The sequence below is a fragment of the Muntiacus reevesi genome, chromosome 9 (assembly GCF_963930625.1).
Source record: "Muntiacus reevesi chromosome 9, mMunRee1.1, whole genome shotgun sequence".
Classification (NCBI taxonomy): Eukaryota; Metazoa; Chordata; class Mammalia; order Artiodactyla; family Cervidae; genus Muntiacus; species Muntiacus reevesi.
This window is the reverse complement of record NC_089257.1, coordinates 56092627-56119303: the sequence shown is the minus strand read 5'-3', so window position 1 is coordinate 56119303 and position 26677 is coordinate 56092627. Positions and strand designations below refer to the sequence as shown.

General features: G+C 35.8%; 1 protein-coding gene across 8 annotated transcripts in view; it reads left to right on the top strand.

The window, feature by feature from the left end:
• SOX6 (SRY-box transcription factor 6) overlaps nucleotides 1–26677 on the top strand; it is a 675736-nt gene that overhangs the window by 142683 nt on the left and 506376 nt on the right. For 4 of the 8 annotated variants that reach the window (XM_065944082.1, XM_065944088.1, XM_065944084.1 and 1 more), the window contains exon 3: nucleotides 15086–15167. The exons of 3 other annotated variants lie outside the window; for them this stretch is intronic. The gene's annotated coding sequence lies outside the window, so the exon portion shown is untranslated. Of the gene's footprint in view, nucleotides 1–15071; nucleotides 15168–26677 lie in introns of all 8 variants that reach the window. One more of the 8 variants, XM_065944089.1, reaches the window with a different exon arrangement.

Genomic DNA, 26677 nt, shown 5'->3' with positions numbered 1-26677 from the left:
ATTGAAAAACCTCATGAGAACAATGACACTTCGGGGACTTTTTCTGTTTCTTACACAGTAATATTCTCAGATGCCTTCAAGATAATTTTACATTATGGCAAAATAATTATTGTAACTCTTTTGGCAACTAGGCAAACTATCATTAAATTTTGCATTAGTATTCAGTTTAGAGTTTTCTCTAAACTAATATAGTGCCAACAGCTCTTTTTTAGATGCTATTATGGTTCTTTCACATTTTTATAGAACTGTAGTAAAGCTGAATTTACTGGCTACATTTGAAGGTGGAGTAGAGCTGCACAAGAGTCAACATTAAAGTGATTCAGTGCTCATTGGAGAAAAATTCTTCTTAACTTGAGATTGGAAACAATGTGGGGCTTGAGGGCAGTTTGCTAAGACCAGCTAATAAATTTGAATATTCCCCCCAAAAGCTGCTTTCTGAACTTGTTTATAACCAAGAAGATAGGCTTTATCATCTTCCAGTATTCTTGCATACACTTTGTTAATATATAAAGGAATTAAGTACATATGGAGAACGGGAAATAAAGCCATAATTCGAATTGAGTGGTGGTCTCAAATACAGGGAAGCAAGGGAGTGTCCATAAATGGTACTAATTATGCACAGATTAGTACTAGCTAGTATTCTGTAATACAGTAATCTTTAAGATGGGAAATATTGTCATGTTTATAATTCAGGAAAAAATAAAACCACCGATTTACTCAAGCATTTAGAAATATTTTAGCAACTGCTCAGTTTGTAAAGTTTGAATAATCAACAAAATCTAGTGCATTTTGTTGTACGTTTGTCTCTGTATATAATATTCAGCACATAGTTTTATCTGAAATACATATTTTATGTTATCATGGAGTATGGGTATAAATGCTTGTCATTTCACCAGATTTTTGCTAGTGCCAAAGATTAAAATGTGAGTGAAATATTTCCAGTAAAGATAAAAACATTTTCTGCATTCTCTTTCTCCCTTCCTTCATCTCTCTTTTCCTTTTGCCCTGTTCTCTGCCTCTCTCTTCATATTTCTTACTGGAGTTTTTCAAAGATGCAAGGCAATTATTATGTAAAAAGGTTAATTTCCTAAGCATTATCTCCCATCAATGCCTGGCAAAAAAGACTTATCCTTAATGTTTAATCAGTCAAAAAGTCTATCCACATGATAAAATTCTTGTTTGTATTATTATTTGCTTAGCAAGTACTTTCAAGAGGAAAAAAGTTGATCACTAACCTAAGGATTTAAAAATTGATTTGTTATGGAGAGTTTATGTGGGTGGAGTTTTCTTTGAATACAGACTTACTGGAGTTAGTTCTTTTTCTTTTCAACTCACACAGTTTTATATAAGCTTAAGTGAATGAATTCATTAATAAAAGCAGATTTTCTATTTTTATTTCTCCTTTGGGCTCTTTTATACCTTTGGAAAGCACAGATACAACAAAACGGTATGTTGGACACTTATTATTATTATTTTTACCTTTTTGACGCATCTATAGTAGATAATTAAGCATTAGCATCAATGGACTCCAAGTCTGTACCCCATAACTGCCTACATTAGGCAGACTGTAGATTATTTTTTTCTTAAAGCTATGGCAGCTGGTAACAAGCCTATGACTTGGTTTCAATTATTACCACTTGTGTTCTGAGTTTCACTGACCGTAGTACAGAAGAAATACAGATGTTGTGCTCTTGTGAATGTAATTTTTCTTCCAGTTATTACATATATATGGCATCATCAATTAGAATGGGTTAAGTTGAGATTGTTGCACATAATTTGATACCTGATATAGCAAGTATCAAGTGCACACTCATTGAATGGTTGACAACTTTAGGAGATTCTGGGCTTTGTCCCTCGTAGTGGCCGTGTGTGGAAGCCACTGTTGATTTTGTGACTAGTTACAGAGCATTTTTTCTTGGACTTGCAGTCACAGAATAGGTAGCTGCAAGGCAATATTTGCTGGAAGGCTGAGAAAAAAGCATGGAAAATGTGGGTGTAAACTAGAGAGCTGAGTTTCAAAAAACTTTGAGGGTCTGGACCTTTCTGAGGAGAAGATATGGTTGAACAAATGGAAGAAATACCCTTCCCTCCAATTTTACTGCAGTAATTGAGAAGAGACAAGAGGAGAGAAATTAGTGAAATAGGAAATGATGAAATAGGAGATTTTTATAAAATCATAAAATGGATTTGAGGACTGATTTTTCAAGATGTGGAAATATTTGTCTGGATCTGACAATAGTAATTTAAAAGGGGTTCTGTAGCCCCTCCCCCCAATTATTTCAGTTTTATTGATTTCTCAGTGCATTCAAAGGACAACAGTAGGAATTTTAGGAAATAGCTACCTCCCTGGGTGGGTGGCGGGGAGCAGGCGGGGGGAGGATAGGGAAACAATGAGAGCAGTTTTGCTTTATCTCGGTAAAGATTACTATAGATATATATGAAAATAATCATTTATGTATCACACTTTGTATTTTACATGGGAGACCTTTAGAAAGGTCTCATGGTAACCATGTCCAAGTAGCATCCCTATGTCTTCTAGGACAAAGAATCACATGAAATAGGTTTCAATTATGGTATATATATAATGTTTTTAGTTTTGGACATTGGCAAACTCTTTGAAATCACACTTCTGTTCAGTGACTTTTAGTGTGATGCATCTTCCTTTCCTTTCTTCTTCTACGTCCCTTTCCTCTTTTCCTTTCTTTCCCTCCATCCTCTCTATCCTTTCTTTCAATTAGAGATAGTTTCTTTTCAATTAGTATGTATGCTGCTTGCCAAGCTGTAAAATAATACTTAACATGTGTTCCTTAAGCTGTATGCAAGGTCACCTTTTTGATTAAGGACTGAAGAATCCTTCAGTTCAGTTCAGTTGAGTCGCTCAGTCGTGTCTGACTTTTTTGCGACCCCATGAATCGCAGCACGCCAGGCCTCCCTGTCCATCACCAGGGGTTTCTTATATGAACTAAGAGCACTCTTATTTATTTTATACAATTAAAGAAACTGAGGAACTGTTGGAATTAGTTTTACTATTGTGAAGTGATGATCATTCAAAAGAAATTATAATCTTTATTGACTCAGCAGTTTACTAAACCTGAAGTGAAATTTGTCGGATTTTAAGGCATGCTGAGTGTTTGCTCACTAAGAACAAGCTAAAGGAATATCATGGTCTAAAATGAGAACTTTTAAGTTTTCAGAAAGTCTTCCTGCAGTGAGATATGCTGTGCAGCCGTGTACTTACGACCTGAAGGGAAGTCCTTAGTTGGGTTTTTCTGGCAAGTCTTCCACATAAGATGCGTTCGTCTCAGGTGTTGATGTGGGTTGTTTCTTGAGAATAGTTTGATTTAAGGTTAGAGGGGGTTAATTATCCCATGCAACCAAAAGGAAACATTTATAAATTATCTCAAGGATACTAAACAAGAGATGAAATTCAGATATTCGAGGAAGAGAGTTGTGGATTGATCAAAGTTATGATTATAGGGAGCTCTGGTAGAATAACAAGTTGTGCGTTAGTTTGTAGAGTGAACAGACTGATGCTGTCCCCCAACAGCACCTACCAGTGCTCTGACATTTCCCAGTTTCTCTGGCAGGAGAGGAAGGGGAAGGAATCAAGTGTCTGTATTTGGCAGAGATAAGTTAAAAACAGCTGTGTGTTGCTGAACACCTGTGCTTTCTAGGCATTGGGCAAGGCACTCCTACCTGTTATCTTTAACCCTTTTAACAAATCCCTTAAACCCCTGATTGTTTTCTCTAAATTCTGATTTATTTTTTACCTTCATAGTACTTACCTTGTTTTTGTATGTTTATTTAATATTTATAGTTTTCTTCACTAAACTATGGACTTCCCTGGTGGCTCAGATGGTAAAGTGTCTGTCTACAACGCAGGTTCGATCCCTAGGTGGGAAAGATCTCCTGGAGAAGGAAATGGCAACCCACTCCAGTATTTTTGCCTGGAAAATCCCATGGATGGAGGAGCCTGATAGGCTACAGTCCATGGGGTCGCAAAGAGTCGGACACGACTGAGCGACTTCACTTACTTACTTACTTCACTAAACTATGAGCCCTGTCAGGGCAGATACCGTGACTGTTTTGTTCAAACCTGTACACCCAGTTTCTGGCACAATGTGTGACACACACTAAGTTCCTAGTAGATATTTGTTGAATAAATAAACAAATGAGTGACAACAACAAAAGATGAGGGAAAGATGGAAGGAATGAAAGGAAGAAAGAGGCAGAGCTGGGATTCAAACACAGTTCATTTGAATTCAGATAACATCTCTTCCCACTCTAGAACATCAGCATGGTTTCACTTCATCTGGAATATTATTCTTGCTTATATCCTTAACTGATAAAATTTCCCTAAGTTCTTAGAGCACTTCAAACCTGTTTACATCTTATTCTGAGACCTCTGACATCTTACCCTGAGACTGAATGCCATGAAAAAGACTGTCCCATCTTTTTATCATTCTGTTGGAATATTGCAACCATTCTATGCTAACAATTCTCACCAGAAATATAGGTTTCATATTCTAGATTTTTGGATTTCTATTCCTCCTTCACAAAGAGAATGCACTTCTTTCTTTCTCTTCTGAGATTGACCTTAATTTCGATCCTTGTGCTAGAGTGATTGTTACATGCCTTGCTGAGTTTTTTTCTTGAGAAGATGGGTGTCACTCTAATTAAAGATAACTTCTGGGAGGAGTCAGGCCAACCCAAGGAGCTCCTATCCTTGCAGGTGCCAGGCACTGGGGCTTGGTTTGGTCATTCAGCAGTGACCTCTTTCCACTTAGTTCAGTTTTATTGCTTGAATTTTTCCTTTACAAATATCATTATCAAGAAGTATTTTTGTTTAAACATTGGTATTTGCATGACACTATCAACTATTTCATTTCCTTTTATTCCTAGTGTCATCTTTTAAAAAGCCTTATTATGTCCTTCCATTTGTTTCCCAGGATGGGAGGAAATGTAAGAATGTAGGGAGTAAATGCAAGATTCACCTAATCTCTTTCCACCTAGTGTGAAAGGTGTCATTGTAGTTAGGCTTTCAGCGATGCTATGTAGCCTTGGAAGTATATATTTTTAAGGCTGTATAGATGTGGTTAGTTCAAACAGGAATTATGTATCTCCCAGGTATATTGAATGGTATTTAAATCTTGATATCAACTTAAAGAACCCTATATAAATTCCCAAGGAGGGTATAAGAAACAGGTTTCTGTGATGTGAAGCTTCTTGGAAGCTCTGACCATCTGAGAATCTATCATTTGAAGCAGTCTGGCCTACTTACAAGTTAGTATCTTAGTAAAGAGTGATCTGAGCCTTTAGAGTCTTCACTTTAGATGGTATAACAGTGGTCAATGTGACATCCAAGTTGCCCTCTGAAAACTTTTTAAAGGAGATTAAACCAGTCAATCCTAAAAGAAATCAACCCTGAATATTCACTGGAAGGAATGATGCTGAAGCTGAAGCTCCAGTCCTTTGGCCGCCTGATACGAAAAGCTGACTCATTGGAAAAGACCCTGTTGCTGGGAAAGACCAAGGGCAGGCGGAGAAGGGGGCAACAGAGGATGAGCTGGTTGGATGGCATCACCGACTCAATAGACATGAGTTTGAGAAAACTCCAGGAGATAGTGAAGTACAGGAAGCCTGGTGTGCTGCAGTTCATGGGGTTGCAAAGAGTTAGACACGACTGAGCAATTGAACAGCAGCAAATCTGTTTCGCAGTTATGGTAAATCCTTTCCTTGGTAGCAAATATTTTCTTCCAAGGAGAGTGTTTAGCTTCTGTTGTAAATTAATTCAACTCCATAAATATATACTGGGTACTGCGTGTATTCAAAAGAGAACATTAGGTGCTGCATTGGAGATAAATGCAAATGTATGGAGTTTCTGCTATCAAGAACCTTAGAATCTAGACATAATTACTGAACTTTCTTATTCTTTTTTGTGTCTCTGTGTCTAAATCAGTGTGTAGCTCAAAGGAGGGATTAATAAATGTTAAGTAAATTGCACTGATTATTTCAGAGGAGACAAACAGAGGAGATATGTTATTCTCTATGCCTTAATAATGGAGAAGGCAATGGCAACCCACTCCAGTACTCTCGCCTGGAAAATCCCATGGGCAGAGGAGCCTGGTAGGCTGCAGTCCATGGGGTCACTAAGAGTCGGACATGACTGAGAGACTTCACTTTCACTTTTCACTTTCATTCATTGGAGAAGGAAATGGCAACCCACTCCAGTGTTCTTGCTTGGAGAATCCCAGGTATGTGGGAGCGTGGTGGGCTGCCGTCTATGGGGTCGCACAGAGCTGGACACGACTGAAGCGACTTAGCAGCAGCAGCAACAGCTTGCTTTAATAAAAAAAAATTGTTCTCTAGGGAGTTCAAAAGAATTAAAGATAATCCCTTTAAGAAGAAGGACCTTAACTTAGGAAGCAGACTTTCTGATATTCTTTGCATGTTGAATTGAATTTTATCACTGGAATAGGAGATGAAGAGACAGGTGTATCTTGGTAGTGAGAGAACTAGCACAAACATAGGTAGGGATAGATGGAAGGAAACAGGGAAGTATGGGATAGGGAATAATGAGAAGTCCAGTTTGACTGAGGTATAGGGTATGCATAAGCTAGAAAATTTAGTGTGATTATTATATCATTGTGGCACATAATGATAAGCTAAGGCATTTGGTAGATTTGATAGAGCCATCAATCCTAATAGCTGAATGGTATTGCAAGAGCTTTGCTTTTGAGAAGTTAGTTCAGCCAGCAGTTTGTAGAGTTGATTAAAGGGGGAATAAAATACTTTAATTAGGGAAACACATTGTAAGATAGTTCAGGCAGGAGGTAAAAGGTTTAAACAAGAGTAGGTATTTTGAGAACAGAATGTTAGAAACAGAAAGAAGAGACTTTGTTAATGTGGTGTTACTAAGACGGCTGGATTATATGTGATGGGGAGCATGAGGAAAAGAAAGGAGTAAAAATTACTCATTGCTTTTCCCTGTTCCCTGTTCTCAGCACTGAATTTTTGAAAAGGCAGAGGGACAATATCATGCTAATGATCTCATGTCAATGCTCAAATCCCTTGCATCTCATTGGTTAGATCCCCACTGAAATTGAGGATACTTTTTCTTCCCATGGAGGCCTGGAAGGAAGATGTGTTTTTAAATGAATGAGAACATACTTAAAGATAAAATCACTTGAGAATTTAAAGGCATAGCCTAAACACAAAAGATGTTAATACTAGGAACTCAAGTGTACAGGCAGGCCTTGCTGATTTCAGGGACATAAAGTAAAACTTGGTTTCCATGAGTGAGAAGAGTGAAGATACTGCGAATTATGGCATTCCTATCAGGGGGCTTTCACATAGGGATTAATACATGACATCCGTGAGGAATAAAACAGGTGTGCACAGAGTCTGGTTACTTTTAAAACTCTCTCAGATAAAATGATGACTACAACTTGTTATATTGCTACATTCTGTCCTCCACAGAAGGTATAGTCAAAGGAAATATTATGCTTTGGGTATAGGTCCTTTCTACTTGTCTCTTTCAAGGGAAAAGGAAATAATGCAGGAAAATATATTCATGACTAAGAAAAAACACTGAAATAATATTTTTAAAATAAACTTTTTCAAGAAAATGGAATAAAGTCAAGTTGATTTTGAAAAGGATTCTTATCATTCAGACTAACACTAACATGCATTAATTCATTTACTTACTCACTCAATAAGAATATGAATTCGGGATTCTTCTGGACATGAGGTGGAATTTAAAATGGTGAATGAAGAGTTTAGTCATTAGGAATTTATAATCTATTATGGGAAGAGATGAAATATACATATACATACATATACATATATATATATATATATAAAAGGAAAAAAGTAACTGTTACAAAACCTAGTAATTCCTCTCTAGGAAATGTTTTGCCCAGTGTTTCCCCTGGGAGACTTGCAGGAGTTGTTCTTCTCCATTCAAATGTATTCAGCTGTATGTACTGTATGTACCTCAGCCTGCTGACACACGGAGCCTCTTGGCAGCTCGTCATCAAAGGGTGTGTATGACTTAGGTTTCTGTCTCACTTAGACCTATCAAGCTGTTCATTTTATGTATTGCCTGATAGGTTTCAGTGAAATGCTTTTTGAATGAATTACAGACATGCTCTCTTACATTCTATCAACTGAGATATTTGGGGTTAAAAATCTTAAAAATTTATGTATCCAATGGGAAAGTTAAAAGTCTGTTACTTTTCCACATCTTAAGCTTTTTACATGTCTTTATATTTTAAAACTCCAAAACAACTTTTGAGTGCCTTCTGTGAATCAAAACTGTAGTAGATACTACGTATTAGTTTAAAAATATACCGTGTAGAATTCCTGCCACCCCTGGATACTACTGTATACTAGCTGTGATCTTAGGCAAATCATGTAACCTCTTGGAACCTTAGCATACTCATCTGTAAAGTGAGAATATTACCTACTGCATGTTTTTTTTTTTTTTTAAGCAGCTTTATTGAGATATAATTGGCATATAATAAGCTTCATATATTTAGAGTATAATAAGATGTTTTGATATATGTATACACCAGTCAAGCCATTTCCGCAGTAAAGATAATTTACATATACATAATCCTAATGGTTTCTTTTTTTTTTTCTGATTTTATTTTTTATTTATTTATTTATTTTTTTACTGTTTACTATGACTTTAATGGAAAACACACAACCATGATGAAGATATAATTAATTTACACATTTTTGATCCACAAAAACATATTGGTTTCTTTGGCTTAGTAAGCTCATCACAAGTTTAACATCTCACGTAAAACGTGATCCTTTGATTGATTTCTTTTTTCTTTTTAACTAGGCTATTCACATTATGTCCAGGTTTTTTTTTTTTTTTTTTTTTTAATTTTATTTTATTAGTTGGAGGCCAATTACTTCACAACATTTCAGTGGGTTTTGTCATACATTGACACGAATCAGCCATTGAGTTACACGTATTCCCCATCCCGATCCCCCCTCCCACCTCCCTCTCCACCCGACTCCTCTGGGTCCTCCCAGTGCACCAGGCCCGAGCACTCGTCTCATGCATCCCACCTGGGCTAGTGATCTGATTCACCATAGATAATATACATGCTGTTCTTTTGAAACATCCCACCCTCACCTTCTCCCACGGAGTTCAAAAGAAATAGAACTGCCATATGACCCAGCAATACCACTTCTGGGCATACACACCGAGGAAACCAGATCTGAAAGAGACACGTGCACCCCAATGTTCATCGCAGCACTGTTTATAATAGCCAGGACATGGAAGCAACCTAGATGCCCATCCGCAGATGAATGGATAAGGAAGCTGTGGTACATATACACCATGGAATATTACTCAGCCATTAAAAAGAATTCATTTGAATCAGTTCTAATGAGATGGACGAAACTGGAGCCTAATGGTTTCTTAATGCCCCTTCAGAATCCCTTACTCTACCCCTCCTTGATCTGTTTTCAGTCTTATCCCTAGGCAATCACTGGTCTGTTGCCATTATAGATTGCATTAAAAGTTTTGTTTTATGTAAGTGGAATCATACGTTATATACAATTTTTTGGTCTAGTTTCTTTCATTCAGCGTGATTATTTTGAGATTCATGCATGTGCATGTCAATAACTTATTTTTAAAATTGAGGATTAGTATTTCATTGTAAGTAGATACCACAATTTGATTATCCATTTAGGTTCTTTCTAATTCTTGGCTGTTAAAAATGAAGCTGCTTTGAACATTTGTCTTTAGGTGGACATGTTTTTTTCATTTCTTTTGGATAAATACCTAGGAATTGAATAACTAGGTTACATAGGTGCATGTTTAACTTTATAAGAACTGCTGATTTTTCCAAAGTGGTTTACCATTTTACATTCCTACTAGCAATGTGTAAGAGTTCCAGCTGTCCCACATTCTTAACACTTTGTATGTTTAGTCTTCAATTTTAGCTATTCAAGTGGTCTGTAGTGGGTGATTCACTGTGATTTTAATTTTTATTTCCCTAATGACAGATGATGTTGAGCTTTCTTCATGTGCCTTTTTGTCATCCATGTATCTACTTTTTGAAGTGTCTTTTAAATCTTTTGCTGTTCTTTTCTTTTTTTAAATTGGGGTTGTCTTTTTTTATTGAGTTGTTATAGCTTTTTAACTTTTTTTAAATTATGAGTTATTTGTCAGATACATGTTTTCTGTATATTTTTTACTGGTCTGTGACTTGCCTCTTAAGTGTCCTTTGAAGAGCCAGTGTTTTAAATTTTGATAAAGTCCAATTATTGTTTCCCTTTTGTATTTCATACTTTCTGTGTCACTTTTGAGAAATTTTTGCAAAACCCAAGGTTGCTAGGATTGTTTTTCTAAGCATTTCATTAAAAGTTTTATAGTTTTAGATTTTAATTTAGGTCTATGATTTGTTTTGAGTTTATTTTTGTAATAGGGTGAGATGCGACTTCAGGTTTAAATTTTTGCTTATGGCTATCCAAGTTTTCTAATGCCATTGTCTGAAAAGTTTTTCTTTTTCCCCATTAAATTGCCTTGGCACTTTTGTTGAAAATATGTTGACCATATATGTAGAGGTTTATTTCTGGAGTCTCTCTCTGTTCCATTGATCTGTTTGTCTGTTTTTGATGCTATTATCCTGATTACTTGATTACTGTAGCCTCATAGAATGAGACGGGAAGTGTTACCTTCTATTCAGTTTTCTGAAAGAGTTTGTGTACAATAGGTATTATTACTTTTTAAATATGTGAAAGCCTTCACTAATGAAACCATCTGGGCCTGGAGTTTTCTTTCTGGGAATGTTTTTAACTACAAATTAAATTTTTAAAAATAGGTATAGGGCTATTTAGGTTCTCTGTCTCACCTAGGTTATGCACTTTATGAATATATAGTGATGTTACCTCTGATTTATGATAGGAGAATGTAAATATAACAGCAATCATCATATTGCTTTCCTGTTTTCTATTTTGTTGATTTGTTTCTGGTCTTATTATTTCATTTTTTTCTTCATACTTTATGTTTCAGTTGCTCTTATTTTTCTAGTTTCTTAAGGTAAAAGCTGAGATCACTGATTTGAGACCCCCTTTTTCAATATGGGTTTTAGTGCTATAAAATTAGTAATGCTTTAGCCATGTTTCACAAATTTTAATATGTGGTATTTACATTTTTATTCAATTCAAAAGACTTTCTAGTTTCCCTTTTGATTTCTGTGTCATTTAGAAGTGTTATTTTCTAATATTTTTATATTTTCCAGCTGTCTTTTTGTTGCTGAATTCCTAGTTTTTTTGTTGGTTGGCAAATTCTATTAATGTAAACTAGATAAAGCTGGTTGAAAGTGTTGCCCCAGTCTTCAATATCCTTAACTGATTTTTTTGGTCTATGTGTTCTATCATTAATGCAGGGAAAGAGATTCTGAGAACTCTGATGAAATTTCTTCCTGACATTTTATTAGTTTTTCTTCCTTGTATTTTGAAGCTCAATTAGGTGGATACATTTACAGTCATTATGGCCTCCTAATGAGTTTACCCCATTATCATTGTATAAGAATCCCTTTACCATAGTAATATTCTTTGCTTTGAAATATGCTTTGTCTTATAGCCATGCAGCTTTCTTTTTATTAGTGGCACCATGGGATGTATTTTCCATTCTTTTACTTTTATAGTATTGTGTCTTCATTTTAAAAATGGATTTTGTATAGCCTGCATGCAGTTGAGTCTTGCTTTTTATCCAGTATAACGATCTCTCCCTTTTAATTTGGGTGTTTATTTACATTTAATGTGACTATTGACATGGTTGAGTTTAAATATAAGATATACCTTTGTTTCTTATTTGTACCACCTGTCGTCATCACTTTCCCCCCTTTTCTTGTTTTTTTAAAAAATTTATTAAAAATGTTAAATTTCATTTAAAATCTCTTATTGGTTCATTAATTCCATTTTTAAATTGTATTTTAGTAGTTGCTTTAGTATTTATAGCAATCCTATACAATTTATCACAGTCTTACCTCAAGTAATATCTCACCGGACACACAGGATGAGAATCTTATAATAATATACTTCCATTTTTCCTTCCCAGCCTCTGTGCAACTATTACCAACTTGATCTTAGTTAAAAGGCTAAAAAAAGATGCCTCTGTGCAATCATTGCCTTACATATTACTTCTACATATGTTATAAATCTAAATATAGTTATTTTTGTTTTGAATAGTCAATATTTTAAAGATATTAAAAAATAAAGTCTTTCGTATTTACCCAGATGTTTACCATGTTGTGTTCTTTTTTTTCTTTGTGTAGATTCAGATTTCTGTTTGTCAGGTACCTTCTACTTGAAAGACCTCTTCAATATTTCTGGTAGGATATGTCTGCTGGTGAGATTGTGATTTTTCATCACCTTTTATATTCATGAAAAGTCTTTATTTTGCTAATTATAGACTATTAGATTAACTTTTTTTGGTTCAATAATTTAAAAATATCGATCCATTGTCTTTTAGCTTATATTGTTTTCAAAAAGCTGTCTGCTATAATTTTTATGTTTCTTTGTGTATGGTGTGTCATTTCCTCTGGCTGCTTTTAAGATTTTCTCTTTATCATTGATTGTAAGCAACATTATTACTATGTGCCTTAGTGTAGTTTTCTTAATGTTTGTTGAGCTTGGATTTTTTGAGATTCTTGTACCTGTAGGTTTATTGTTTTGTCACATCTGAAAATTTTTCAGGCATTATTATTTAAGAACTTTTTATTCACTCCTATTCTTTGTGGAATCCAATTACGCATGTTTTAGGAGGCTTGAAGTTGTTCTTCAGTTCACTGATTCTGTTCACATTTTTTTTTCACCACCATCTCAGTTTCATTTTAGATTTTTTCTGTAGATAAGTCTTGAAGTTCACTTGTCTTTGTCCTTCAGCATTGAATCTGCTTTTAATTCTACTCCCATGATTTTTCATCCAAGACATTGTATTTCTTTTATATCTAGAAGTTACAGTTGAGTCTTTATTATATATTCAAGATCTCTGCTTAGTATGTTTAGTATTTATTTTAGCTTCATGGACAAATAAGATGCAACTAATAACTATTTGAATATCTGTATACTAATTCTATCATCTGTGTCATTTCTGGATAAATTTTAATTGGTTGCTTTTTCTCTTCATAATGAGTGGTATTTCTCTGCTTCCTTTCATACTGATGGTATTTTATTGGATGCCAGAAATTGTGTAAATTTTACCTTGTCGAGTCCTGAATCTTTCAATATTTCTATAAATATTTTTTGATTTTTTTCTGGTATGTAGTTAATATACTTGGAAATAGTTTGATTCTTTCAGTACTTGCTTATAATCACTGTCAGTTGGAACCAGTACCTTCTTTAGTGTAGGGCTAAGTTTCTACACTGCTGAGGCAATACTCTTATGAGTATTCTATCCAATGCCCTGGCATTATGAAGTTTTACACTTTGATGATGGGAAATTGAATTATTCCTGGATTTGTGTGAGCTCTGGGGATTGATTATATATTTTTCTAACCTTGGTTGATTTCCTCACACATGTGTGCTTATCAGTAATTGTGAGGGATTCTCTTCCAGACCTCTGGAAGTCTGTGCCGGTCTCTCTCCTCTGTTACTCTGGCTTATCAACTATATCCACCTTGGCCTCACTAGACTCCCAGCTTCATTTTCTTAGACCATTAGGCTCTGCCTCTGTATACTGCAGTTAGTAATTTCTTTCTTGAGTCAGTAAGTTGGGGCAACTGTAGGGAAGATCTCATTTGATTTTCTTTTCTCAGGAATCACTGTTCTTCATTGCTTGATGTCTAGTTTCTGAAAACTGTTGTTGTTATGTATTTCATCCAGGTTTTTTTTCTAGTTGTTTAACCCAGAGGATAAATCTAGTCCCTTTTAGTCCATCTTTTTCAGGGACAGAAGTCTCCACATATGTGAATAAATATATGATATATATTAAACATTCAGTATATTGTGTGCTTCACACATAAAAATTACTAATTGACCATTACTATTGTCATTTCTCCACCTGGATCCTGTTCAATAATGAAACTTAACTTTATATACCACCTTCTATATGAAGCCTTCCAGATGAAACTCTTTATTCTTTGTACTCATATCACTTTTTAAATATGCTTTCATTTTGACATGGATCTACATTATAAATTTTGGTTTACTTATTTGTAGTTTGTCATAGATTATAAGTTCTTAGACAAATGAGGTCTATCTTATTTACCTATTCTTAGTTTCCAGCATATAGTAAATGCTTATATTTTGTTGCATAAATGAACAATTGAGAATATCTTACATCTTCTAGGAAATATTTAAGAGTAGAATTCTTGATTAGGAAGGAAAGCGAAGGAAGGTTGATTAGGAAGGTTTAGTGGTATGAGAACATTTGAGCAGAATGAAAGTGGAGAGTTCCAGAGAGCAGCATGAAAGCAAAAGGTAGTTGGTTGAAGCTGATAATATGTAATAATGATAATGATAATAACACTAGTAAATACTTCTACTACTAAAGTTATTATAAAGGTGAGAGAGGCTAGAGGAGTATAGATTGGAGAGTAAGAGAGTTTTATTATAGTGTGTCAATGAAACCATTTTATGAAACCTTCAGCACCTTGCTGAATATAGACAATAATGTTGGTAGCATTACATAAATATGTGTTGTGTGAATCAGTATAACTTGAATTGTTATAATAGAGGCTTTTAAACAAAGTGCTGAGACAACACTATACCTTTTGGAATAAGTGAACCTTGGAAGGAGGTGGTAGGAATAGATTAACTGAGAAGCAAAAAGAAATCTTAGATAATAGAGAACAGCATAAATACAAAAAATACTATGGGCAATAAATGACCATAATAGAAGGAACAAATGGACCTTGGAGCTGGGTTCACTAGGGCTTCACTTTTATCTCTGCCACTTGGTGTAATTCTGGAAAATTGCTTAGCTTATCTGAGACTCAGTTCCTTCATCTGTAAAATGGGTGTGGTTGTTGGGAAGATTATATGATGCATAGAATAAAATTATTTTATGTCTGGCAGATAGTGGGTCCAATAACTATTAGTTTCTTCTTTTTAGACTTTCTATATCTTCTGATGAGGAAAGAGAAATGCTTCAAGAAGGACTTTGTGACCCCTCATCACTTTGTATAAGAGCCCAGGTATAATATATAATTTATGAGTATAACTAATGTTCCCATTTATTTCCTATTTCCATGGCAAATGAGGATTGAATTGTATTTTTGTGGTCTAATCTTAAGACCTTAGGTAACTTTAACACCTAGTTTCTTTGCATCTTCTAGTTTTAACTTATGTTTATAACTATTGGAATTATTAGCTAACTTTGCATACAAATGAAACAATTTTACAACCACAGTTCAATATTTTTCAGAAATGTTTCTATTTATAGGGAATATATCTACTGAATGAAAGATTGGAAAGATGAGTATCAGAAATTCTAAAGTTTGCCAAGTCTGGAAACTACTTGTATTCTTTTAAGTTATTTGTTTTAAGAATAAAATGAGTTTGATGTCAATTTCCCATCATGGAAATCATATAATATAAGGTACAGAGTAAAGTTTAGAAACTTTGACTTTTAAAAAATAATCATACTTTAAATCTCCAATTGGTTTATAAAAGACCATTATTAACGTGCACTTACAAAAATTTTTGGATACATGGATTTTAAAAGTTTTAGATGAACTAAAACAGAGTAACCTTTCTTTTTTTTCCCACTGAAGGAAGAATTCTGGACTCTTCCAGTTAGCTAACTCCATGCTTGGTTAAGAGAGCTAAAGAATTTGCAGTCACTAGAATAAAAATTGATAAGCTGTAGTAGTCTTGGAGTCAATTTTCAGCACTGTTTTTGGCTGTTGAATACTTGCATTGACATATACTACTCATAGGTATAGTGCATAATGCTGCTAACCCTTCCAAATGAAGAACCACCTTTCATCATGTACCTGGTATCTCGACTTCTGGGTGCTGAGTTGGCAAGGATCTGGCATGTGTTGGCATCTGACTTCATCTGCTGTTTTCACTATAGACCAGTTCTTTGCATTTTTGAGTCAGTCTGGCCTCGATGACAATTTGAGTGGTTGAAAGTGACCTTAGTTTTAGTTTAAGACATGTTGCCTCCAGGATACTTGTAAATGTATTGAGAGGCTGAGTTTTGATGAATGTCACAAAACTCCTCAACAGGACATGAACTGAGATCAAGGACCCGACAATATTAATAATTCAACATTTGGCAGTATTGTGGATATTAATGCATTCATAGTTCATTTTGACAAACCTGGGCCCAATCACATGTAAAAATGAGTTTAGTCATCTAATTTTAGTTTCTGGTGAGTATTTTCATACTTTTTTTCAAACTGGATGAAATGAAGAAAATCATCACCTTGTAGAGATGCAAGGTTCATAGCTATGAGCACATAACTGTGTTGAGAAATAAAAGAAAATGTTTTACAGTAAATTGCCATTTTGATTTAATGAAATAATAGTTAAGAATTCTTACAGTGCATTAAGGCTGATTTGTGATATTTTAATTTACCCGTTTATTCATAATTTGAATGTAAAGTACCTATTTTGGTATTTCAGCTAAACATATAACTCCTAACTTTAAATAACCAGTAAATTTATGTAATCTATATTGGTAAACTGTATAAAGCATTTATAATGAAACTTAAAGCATGTTAATAATAAGTACATATAATAGCTAAATATATTCAGTATTTTACAAATATTGCTTTCATGGGTAAATAAATGTATCTTCTTGTATTAAAATGCCACAGTAATGACACAATTCTATTTAATTATTATTGACTCTAGGACATGCCTCATAATTTGTGGGTCCTAGAAATAATATGGCAGTGACTGGAGTGGAAAGATCTTGCTCCTTAAGTTTTGGTGATTTGTTGAGCTGTTTAAATAATCTATGTTCTTCTGGCACATATCCAGATACATTTTATTATCACAAAAGAATTATTTTAGATCTCTAAACTAGCATCCTTTAGGCTAATATTACCACTTTGTTGTAAAATTTCTTCTTTTAAAGGGTATAAATGAAGAATTTAAATTTTTATGTGAAGAAAAAGGATATTATTTGGTCCTTGAAATATTTGGGTCTATATTTCTACCTAGTAATTCTTATTGTTATATTCAAGTTGAGTGGCAAAGGCGAAAGGCTTATAAATTTAAAAAAAAACTTTTTGTGGTCATAAAATGTGGTTTATATTGCTTGGTGAAAGACATCAACTTAACACTGGAAGGAAATAAACAAATCAAATGGACACTATTTTATTTTGATTGCTTATATGCTTTTAATAAATTTCAAAATAGTCAGACATACATCTCAATATTATATTTTTATTCACATATATCTTCAAATGGGCAATTATGTCCACATGATAAATATGTGGGGTTAATAATGATAATTTGCTACCTGTGTCATGAAGCAGCTCCTTTTAATCCTTATGTAAAAAATTCCATAGTTTTCCTGGTATATCTTTAGAGTATGAAAATTCTGAATTAAAAGGAAAAAAAAATAACACTATAAAAATCTCATCTTGCCAAGATGTGAATTATACATAAGGTCTGAAAATAAGTAGAAAAGAATTGGAAGTGCATTTTAGATCGCAAACTGGGTCCATTCAAATAATTTGCAGGCATGGTTTCGTTATGCTATAGTTATAGTAGATGATGTTGTGCTACAAGGTTAGGATCAAAATGGAATAGGTTTTAAACCAAAATCTACCTTGGTAACTTTGATTCAGTTTCTTGCCACTTCTACATCCCTTGCAAAGGAGAATGCACTATATCTTTGTGAACAACTTGAATTGTTCTTGCACTGGAAAATCATCAAGTCCAACTTGGCTTTTGGCACAGATTAGGTAAAGCTGATTTTAAAAGAGAAAAATTGGATACTTAGCAAACCCTAGTGGAATCGTCCCTGGTAGCTCAGCTGGTAAAGAATCTGCCTGTAATGCAGGAGACTCTGGTTCAATTCCTGGGTTGGGAAGATCCCCTGGAGGAGATCATGGCAACCCACTCCAGTATTCTTGCTTGGAAAATTCCCATGGACAGAGGAGCCTCGCAGGCTACAGTCTATGGGGTCACAACAGGTTGGACATGACTGAGTGACTCAGCAGCAGCAAACCCTAGCAGATATTTTGACACAATCTTGGAACTGATAAGAGTTGTCATAAATTTAAATATTACCTTTTGTACCACAGAAACTTCACTAATAAATGACTTTGAATATTTTATGAATGACTAATCATTCTTTTTTTTTTTACTAATAAGTCCTCTGGAAAGCTATGGCTTTTTTGGGATGGTTTTACTTTTGGAGAAAAGAGTGTTGAAGAGAAGGTACTGATGACGTGTCACATAATTTTACAACTTTCATAACTGCTTTTAACTATAAAACTATCTCTGATTAAAATAACAATTGAGCTTGTAATTTCATCTGAACAGCTGCTGCTACAGGGGGTCATTACCTTGGAGAGCTCGAAAATAATCGTACTCCTGGTACATGAGTTATGTAGTCTTGTGTTTTACAGCAAAGCACAAAGTTTAAAGCCTATAGAAGAATGTTATTTGAAAGCTGTCAAACCATGTTAAAAAAGACTGCATCGTCAAAAGGCCCTGGTGGCCACGATTCTGCATGTAGCCTTGTCTTATTCATTATAAAATGCATGTTTATAAAGTTCCACAGAGCATCCAATTCCCAATTCACTTATATCAGCAAGACTTAACTTGCTCATTAATCTAAATTCTTTTGCAACTTTAATCTACATGTTTAATTAATCATAAAATGAGGCGGTAAGTAATTTCAGCAATGTGTGGCTTGTTATCAGATGCATTTAATCACTCTTCTGTGAGCTCATTTGGAAACACCTGAAGATGTCGAGTGCAGTTTGAATAAGCATAAATTATTCTTTGTCAGTGTACTTCACTCAACTAATAAGACATTAATTTAAAAGGCACTGTTTGTCATTTTTAGATCTTTACCAATATTTTTAGCTTAGCAATATAACTCTAATTGTATATATGATTCACAACTAGTGCCCGACATAGGAAAGGGTAAGAGTTTAATTCATTTTTCTTATTTACATGTAATTATGTCATGTAATCTTAGTTTTTAATGAGGATTAACCATCTTGTAAGTATTCATATGCTTTTGGAATAAGGTACTAATGAACTATAGTTGGAAAAATTATTTGTTGGTACAAAGACTTGTGGTTCCTTATTGCTTGTCTAGGTTAGGTCTGAAAAGACACGAGGTTTGGGACAAGGCTTTGATTTGAGGATGTAGATATTGCATAGAGATTATATGATACAGATGTTAACTTTAAATAATTCAAGTAAAATAGCTATATTCAACCATCCCACATAATAACATATGTAATTCTTATATAGGATCAGGTGGCCTAAAATAATGAGAGTCCCATTTTACACACTATTCTCTTAACAGTATTGCCCAGTTGATGACAGCATTTTTTTTTTTTAAAAGACAAGAAACAAGAACAACAATAAAAGCAAAAACTCACTCAAAGCTTCAGAGCAAAAGAAAATTCATGAGGGCTGAATGAGTTATATATCTTGGTGTCAGGACTATAGGAATAAAAATTCCATTTTGTAGGATGTCATCACCTGTCCTGTTTATGCCATGAGGGCAGTGACACACGGTAAGAATAATTATCTCAGTGGAAACAAATTTATTTACCTGCCGTGGAGCATCCCTTTTCGTCTTACTCATGAACTTATCTCGCTCATATGCTATCTATGCATTGTCAGCAGTGAGCCAGAGGGGATGATTCCTGAAAAGGGAATATTGGTTTGAGCTGAAATATAGCCATATTCTCCATTTTTATTTGATGCGCACACCTTCTGGGTTTCTTCCCTTTCTTCAGGGATCTTTTACACTGAGTTAGCAGTTATTTGTATGTCCATTTCTTGCCTTATGCCTTATGTAAGAATTCTTCTCCCTGTTTTCCTTTCTAAGGGAAAGCGAAGTACTAGGAAATGTCATTTGTATAGTTCAAGGCATATAGGCCATAGCAGCACATTGTAATGGATGGCACGTACCCTTATTTCACTTAAAGCACTATAAATTGTTTCCTTAAAGCCACTGATGAAAGCATTATACCTTCTTTAGAGTCATTCTTGATGGGCAGCATTTCATTTGAACTTAACTTTCTTGGTAAGAAAGTTTCCTCATTCCTATAAAACTTTAGTGGGTAGACATATACAGTCTAATATGAAGGCTTGCCATCAGTTTTTCTTGATAAGAAACCTCAAACTTCCCTAGCTCCTCTTCCCCCGGCACAACCTGTGATATTTTTTCCAGACAGATTTGTTTTCTAACTTACTATTTTGGTGCAAAGAATGAACACAGTGTTCTCCCCTCTCATCCCAACTGATGTGCGAGAGGCCTGCCCTATTGTCCTATTAATAAGTTCCTCCACACAAAGACAGTGATTATTTTATAAAATGCTTATATATTAGTTGTAGCTATTTGTCTGTATTATGTACTTCAAGAGGAAAATGATACACTCAGTTCTATGTGGCTCTTATGCCATCAAATATTTGAATATGTGCTTAGATAAATACACACAGTGTTACACACAACGCACATACACTGACACTCCTGCCCAGACACAAACAAACAAGGGCCTACCACTTAAACATGCTTCCTCAATGGAGACCTCACAGTTGTTTCAGTCCAGTTCAGTTGCTCAGTTGTGTCCGACTCTTTGAGACCCCGTGAACCGTAGCATGCCAGGCCTCCCTGTCCATCACCAATTCCCGGATCCTACCCAAACTCATGTCCATTGAGTCAGTGATACCATCCAACCATCTCATCCTCTGTCGTCCCCTTCTCCTCCTGCCCTCAATCCTTCCCAGCATCAGGGTCTTTTCCAGTGAATCAGTTTTTCGTATCAGGTGGCCAACGTATTGGAGTTTCAGCTTCAACATCAGTCCTTCCAATGAACACCCAGGACTGATCTCCTTTAGGTTGGACTGGTTGGATCTCCTTGAAGTTCAAGGGACTCTCATGAGTCTTCTCCAACACCACAGTTCAAAACCATCAATTCTTTGGAGCTCAGCTTTCTTTATAGTCCAACACTCACAGTTGTTTGAATGCACAATACCCAGAATGAGGAACTATTCCAATGGGTGTAACTGAATGAGTGGAACTTCCATCTCTAGCAGAACTGACAGAGATGGTTAGCAGGGCTCTGATTTTAATGTACAACTTCTGTGGCTGAAGGAATTGCTGGTAAAGTGATTACTGATGGCAGAGAGGGTTGGGTGAAGAATGAGTTAGGAGCATGTGCAATGTGGTGTCCACTAGCAATGTCCTCAGGGGGAAGGTTTGGAAGTCCTGAGTCATCAGCTGCTGTGGGTCTTCAGCCTCAACAGATGAATGAGAATGTCACAGTGCAGTTGGTTACAGGCAGTACTTCTGACTTCATTCTACAAGTCTCAGTATTTTTGTTGTTTAATTGCTAAGTCATGTCCAACTCTTTTGTGACCCGATGGACTTTTGTCTATAGGATATCCCAGGCAAAAATACTGGAGTGAGTTGCCGTTTACATTTCCAGGAGATCTTCCCAACCCAGAGATTGAACCTACGTCTTCTGCATTGGCAGGTGGATTCTTTACCACTGAGCCACTGGGAAGCCCCTCAATATCTTATTTGTGTTAAATATAAGAGAGCAATGATGTATTCAGATATGCTTTGTGCTAACTCAGGACAAGGCCTAAATATTGTGTCTTCTCCTCCAACCAAGTTTCTTAAATGAAATTCTGTTCTATTTGCCAATGAGTTCATGTGTTATTTTTTATAAACACGTAATTTATCCCCACCCATCTTTCCTTTGAATCCAGGCTGTCTGTGAACATTGTTTGCCTTTTTATAGCAAGCTTGTTTTTTCTTAATCATTTGAAATTGGCTTTTATTAGAAGATCATTAGGCGTCATATCAGTGCAGTACATTTGGTGGCTTTATAAGAAGTTCTGATGCTAGATGTTCAAAGATCTGCTCATATGGCATCTTTATGGATCCAGACAGCCTTACTCATATGTGAAAACAAGGTACTGAGTTACATAGATGGTTGAGTGTGCCATTTAGTTATTTCTCTCAAATTTTTATAGGAATGGGTTGACTTGAAGCTGTGCTAACTTTCCTAGTGCCCTCAGCTTAGAAACTTTGTGTACTTTTTTAGAAAGCATCTGAATCACTTATATTCAAGAGAACATAATAATATATACAGTATAAGAAACTGTGTGTATTTTCCCCATCACCCACAATTCATAGGATTGGTATGATTATGGTCCTTGTTGTCTTCATATTAACAATGTGTTAATAGCCACTAATAATCACAATAGCCACTAATAATCACTTTTCATGCATACTTACAAGTATTGTATTTGAAAATCCCAGACTTCATATATAGTAAATGAGAAAGTAAATCCTCTGACCTTCTTTAAAAAGGCTAATAGTCAGTTACTTGTTTTTAAGTATTTTTAAATCTATATTCCAAAAAGCTTGTTTGAAGTATACACAGGGATGTATTTGTAGAAAATTTCCAGCTAACTAATGGGGGAAGTTCAGCAAGTTTGTTGTTTGGAATTTTGAATGGATATTGTTATAGAAAACGTGTTATAGATGGTGATTTGATTACTTGGGCAACTTACTGAAATCCATTTAGCCTTATGTGGTGGTGGTTTAGTAGCTAAGTTGTGTCAGACTCTTGCAACCCCATGGACTGTAGCCTGCCAGGCACCTCTGTCCATGGGATTTCCCAGGCAAGAATACTGGAGTGGGTTGCTATTTCCTTCTCCAGAGATGGAACCTGCACCTCCTGCATTGGCATGTGGGGGTTTTTTAACCACTGAGCCACCTGGGAAGCCCATGGAGTTGTATATCTGTTAACAAATAAAGGGCATCCTATTCAAGGTTTATATGTTTTGAGAATGAAGAAGGAGCACTTTCTGATTTTATACTGATGAACCAAAAGGGTAGAGATCAATACTTCGTCTCCTTCACCATGCTTTACAGTACAGTCCAAGTATTTTCATTGTATTTCTTCTACTTTCTCCTCAAATCCACTTCCATAATTTCGGCTTTTGTTTTTTAAATGGTCGCACTGGTGGTAGTAGTTACACTTTCTATTATGAGAACAGTTTTGGAATGTATTACTGATTAGGTTTATATAAGATGAAGTGATATATGCATATAGGAAGGAGCTGAGATTGACTCAAAATTAAATACAGGTAGCTCTCCTTCTCCAAGGATTCTGGATATGCAGATTCAACCAACCACAGATCAAAAATATTGGGAAAAAGGAAGAAGAAGTTTCAAAAAGCAAAACCTGAATTTGCTGTACTGTGTCAACTGTTTATGTAACATTACTGTTTAACTACATTATGTCCTTTGTGAGTATCTCAAGAAAGTCATATGAAGGTGCAACTGGGTAATGGAAAGTTTATTTGGTCACATGTAAAACATCATCTTGAACCTCAGCAGTTGAATTATATCCCTTTTACTTCAAATTTGGCAAATTATATGTATTTTTTGATTGCCAAAGGGGAAAGTATGAAAAAAGGAGAGTAGTGGGGAGAAAATGAGAGAAGTGGTATTTTAAAAGGCTCTAAAGATTTAAGTTGTCAGAGAAAACAGTTTGATGAATTATGGGGAAAATAGAATTTAGTTTCCCAAAGAAATACAGGGCTCAAAGTGTAGGGGGAGGGCCTTGGCAATACAAACCATGTATTTTTCTTAACCTGGGGAGTTTGGAAGAAAAAAAAAAAAAAGACACGTTTGGCAAAGTGAAAACTCAGATGACTTCATGCCTACCAAGTGAAAAAAATCTGATTCTTTATCATCTAAGCATGTAGTTGGGTAACTCACAAACAGAACTGCCCAGTGTATAGGTTGCAATGGCAAGAAGCCAACAGTGAAAGCAAACTCATAAGCACCCTATAGAAAACCCCTGAAATGACTGCCGGGCTGTTGCCAGCTGTAGTGCCGGAGAACGAGAGCTGCACAGATCTCTGTGGAGGGCCTAGGTTACTTACCACAGCTTGACTGGCTCTGTCCCTGCCCCTGTTCTCTCTGGCTGACAGCTGACCACCTCACTGGCTTGGTTTGAAATAAGACTGAAGGGAACACAACCACTTATACACACCTTCCTCTTGAATGCTTCTTTCCCTGCCCACCACCACAAACCCACACACACCCTATATATCTTCCAAAAGAAGAGATAAATATAACCGTTTCTTTAAGTGAAGCATACTGAGTGGCATTTTGCTGTCTGGTTATTCCACCAATCCATCAGATTTTTAGAAGAGACATTTTCTTGATCTTTTATTTGTAAGTGTCTGAATTTATTGAATATGAAAAAATATCTTCAAAGTGAAAGTGAAACTCGCTCAGTCATGTGTGACTCTTTGTGACCCCATGGACTATACAGTCCAGGGAATTCTCCAGGCCAGAATACTGGTGTGGGTAGCCTTTCCCTTCTCCAGGGGATCTTCCCAACCCAGGGATTGAGCCCAGGTCTCCCACATTGCAGGCAGATTCTTTACCAGCTGAGCCACAAGGGAAACCCCAAAATATCTTAAATCCTTTAATTTTATTAACTTTTCTTCATTTTACTTTACTGCTTGCTTCATGATCCTAGTGCTAGGATGGTTATTCAGAAGCCATCTAATCTTACCCTCTTGCTCTTGGATAATCTCTGATAGGTAGCTACTTCTGTCTATAGTATTTCAAAGAAGATATCACAGGATATTTAGAAGGGCACTAGATGGCTTCAATTGCTATACTACATGAATTAGAGAAATCTCTGAGTGAGTAAGGTGGTTATTTGCTTCTTTTCCTGTTACACAAACCTCACTGATTCATGTGTTCTAGTTTCCATTAGGTTAGGAGGCTTTCAGATTTTTTGAATGTGATTCAGAGTAAGAAGTGAATTTCAAATCTGACCCAGTATACAATCAAAAATTTACATGAACAATACTTACCCTTAATATGTGTAACATTTTTTATTTTCTCTTTTCTTTCCCCTTTTAGCCTTTTCTTCTGTTGCTTCCTCTCTCCTCTGTTCCCTTCTCTCCTTTTTAATTAAAAAAATGCTGATTGGTACTCAGAAAATTAACTCTATCACTCATTCAACCTAGTTTGAAAAACATTACATTTAAGGAAACACTTTTTAAAAAAGATTTTATCTGCATGTTCTCTGGTTTACAATTTTTTTCTTTTAATGGAGTACAGTTGATGTACAGGTTTACCATTGTTTTTAAAGAACAAAGTCTCCTATGCAGGATACTAATTCCATTGGCTGTTTTTCATTAGACAGATAAATTTTGTACTCCACTAGTAAATGGCAACCCACTCTAGTGTTCTGAACTGCCTGGAGAATCCCAGGAATGGGGAAGCCTGGTGGGCTGACGTCTGTGGGGTCGCACAGAGTCGGACATGACTGAAGTGACTTAGCAGCAGTGGCATATATTGGAGAAGGCAATGGCACCCCACTCCAGTACTCTTGCCTGGAAAATCCCATGGATGGAGGAGCCTGGTAGGCTGCAGTCCATGGGGTTGCTAAGAGTTGGACACGACTGAGCGACTTCACTTTCAGTTTGCACTTTCACGCATTGGAGAAGGAAATGGCAACCCACTCCAGTGTTCTTGCCTGGAGAATTCCAGGGATGGGGGAGCCTGGTGGGCTGCCGTCTATGGGGTCACACAGAGTCGGACACGACTGAAGTGACTTAGCAGCAGCAGCAGTGGCATATATGGACTTCCCTGGTTGCTCAGATGGTAAAGATTCTACCTGCAATGTGGGAGACCTGGGTTTAATCCCTGGGTTGGGAAGATCCTTTGCAGAAGGGATGGCAACCCACTGCAGTATTCTTGCCTGGAGAGGATAAGAGGAGCCTGGCAGGCCACAGTCCATGGGGTCTCAAAGAGGCAGACACGACTGAGCAACTAAGCACAGTGGCATGTATAACCTGTTAATGACACCGTGTACTAAATGCTTAATTATGCCAGATGTTGTGTTAATGCTTTATATATACGTGCTGTGAGAATTTTTTTAGTTAATCCTCATCATTACCCTGTAAGATAGAAACTAATATTATACCCATTTTTATAGTTCATGAAATTGAGGCTTACAGAGATATATCAGGTGGTGCTAGTGGTAAAGAACCAGTCTGCCAGTGCAGGAGACATAAGAGACATGGGTTCAATCCCTGAGTCCAGAAAATTGTCTGGAGGAGTGCATGGCAACCAACTCCAAGATGCTTGCTTAGAGAATCCCATGGACAGAGAAGCCTGGCAGGCTATAGTCCATAGGGTCGCACAGTCCAACAGGACTCAAGTGACTTAGCACCCGCCCGAGGTATATCAACTTTACTGAGCAACACAGTAAATGATAAAGGTTGACTTCAAATTTGATATTGTTTGGCTCCATGACCAGGCTTTTCCCCTCAACTCTAATACCTTCTTAATTATAGCTCTGAAAAACAGTTAAGTACTTTTGTGAAGAGTACATATATCATAAAGAAAGGCAGACTTATGATGATTGATATATATTTTTAATAATGTAAGTCTAAGCTTCTTGATAAAATAATTTTCATTATGTAAAGAAAAGTATAAAAA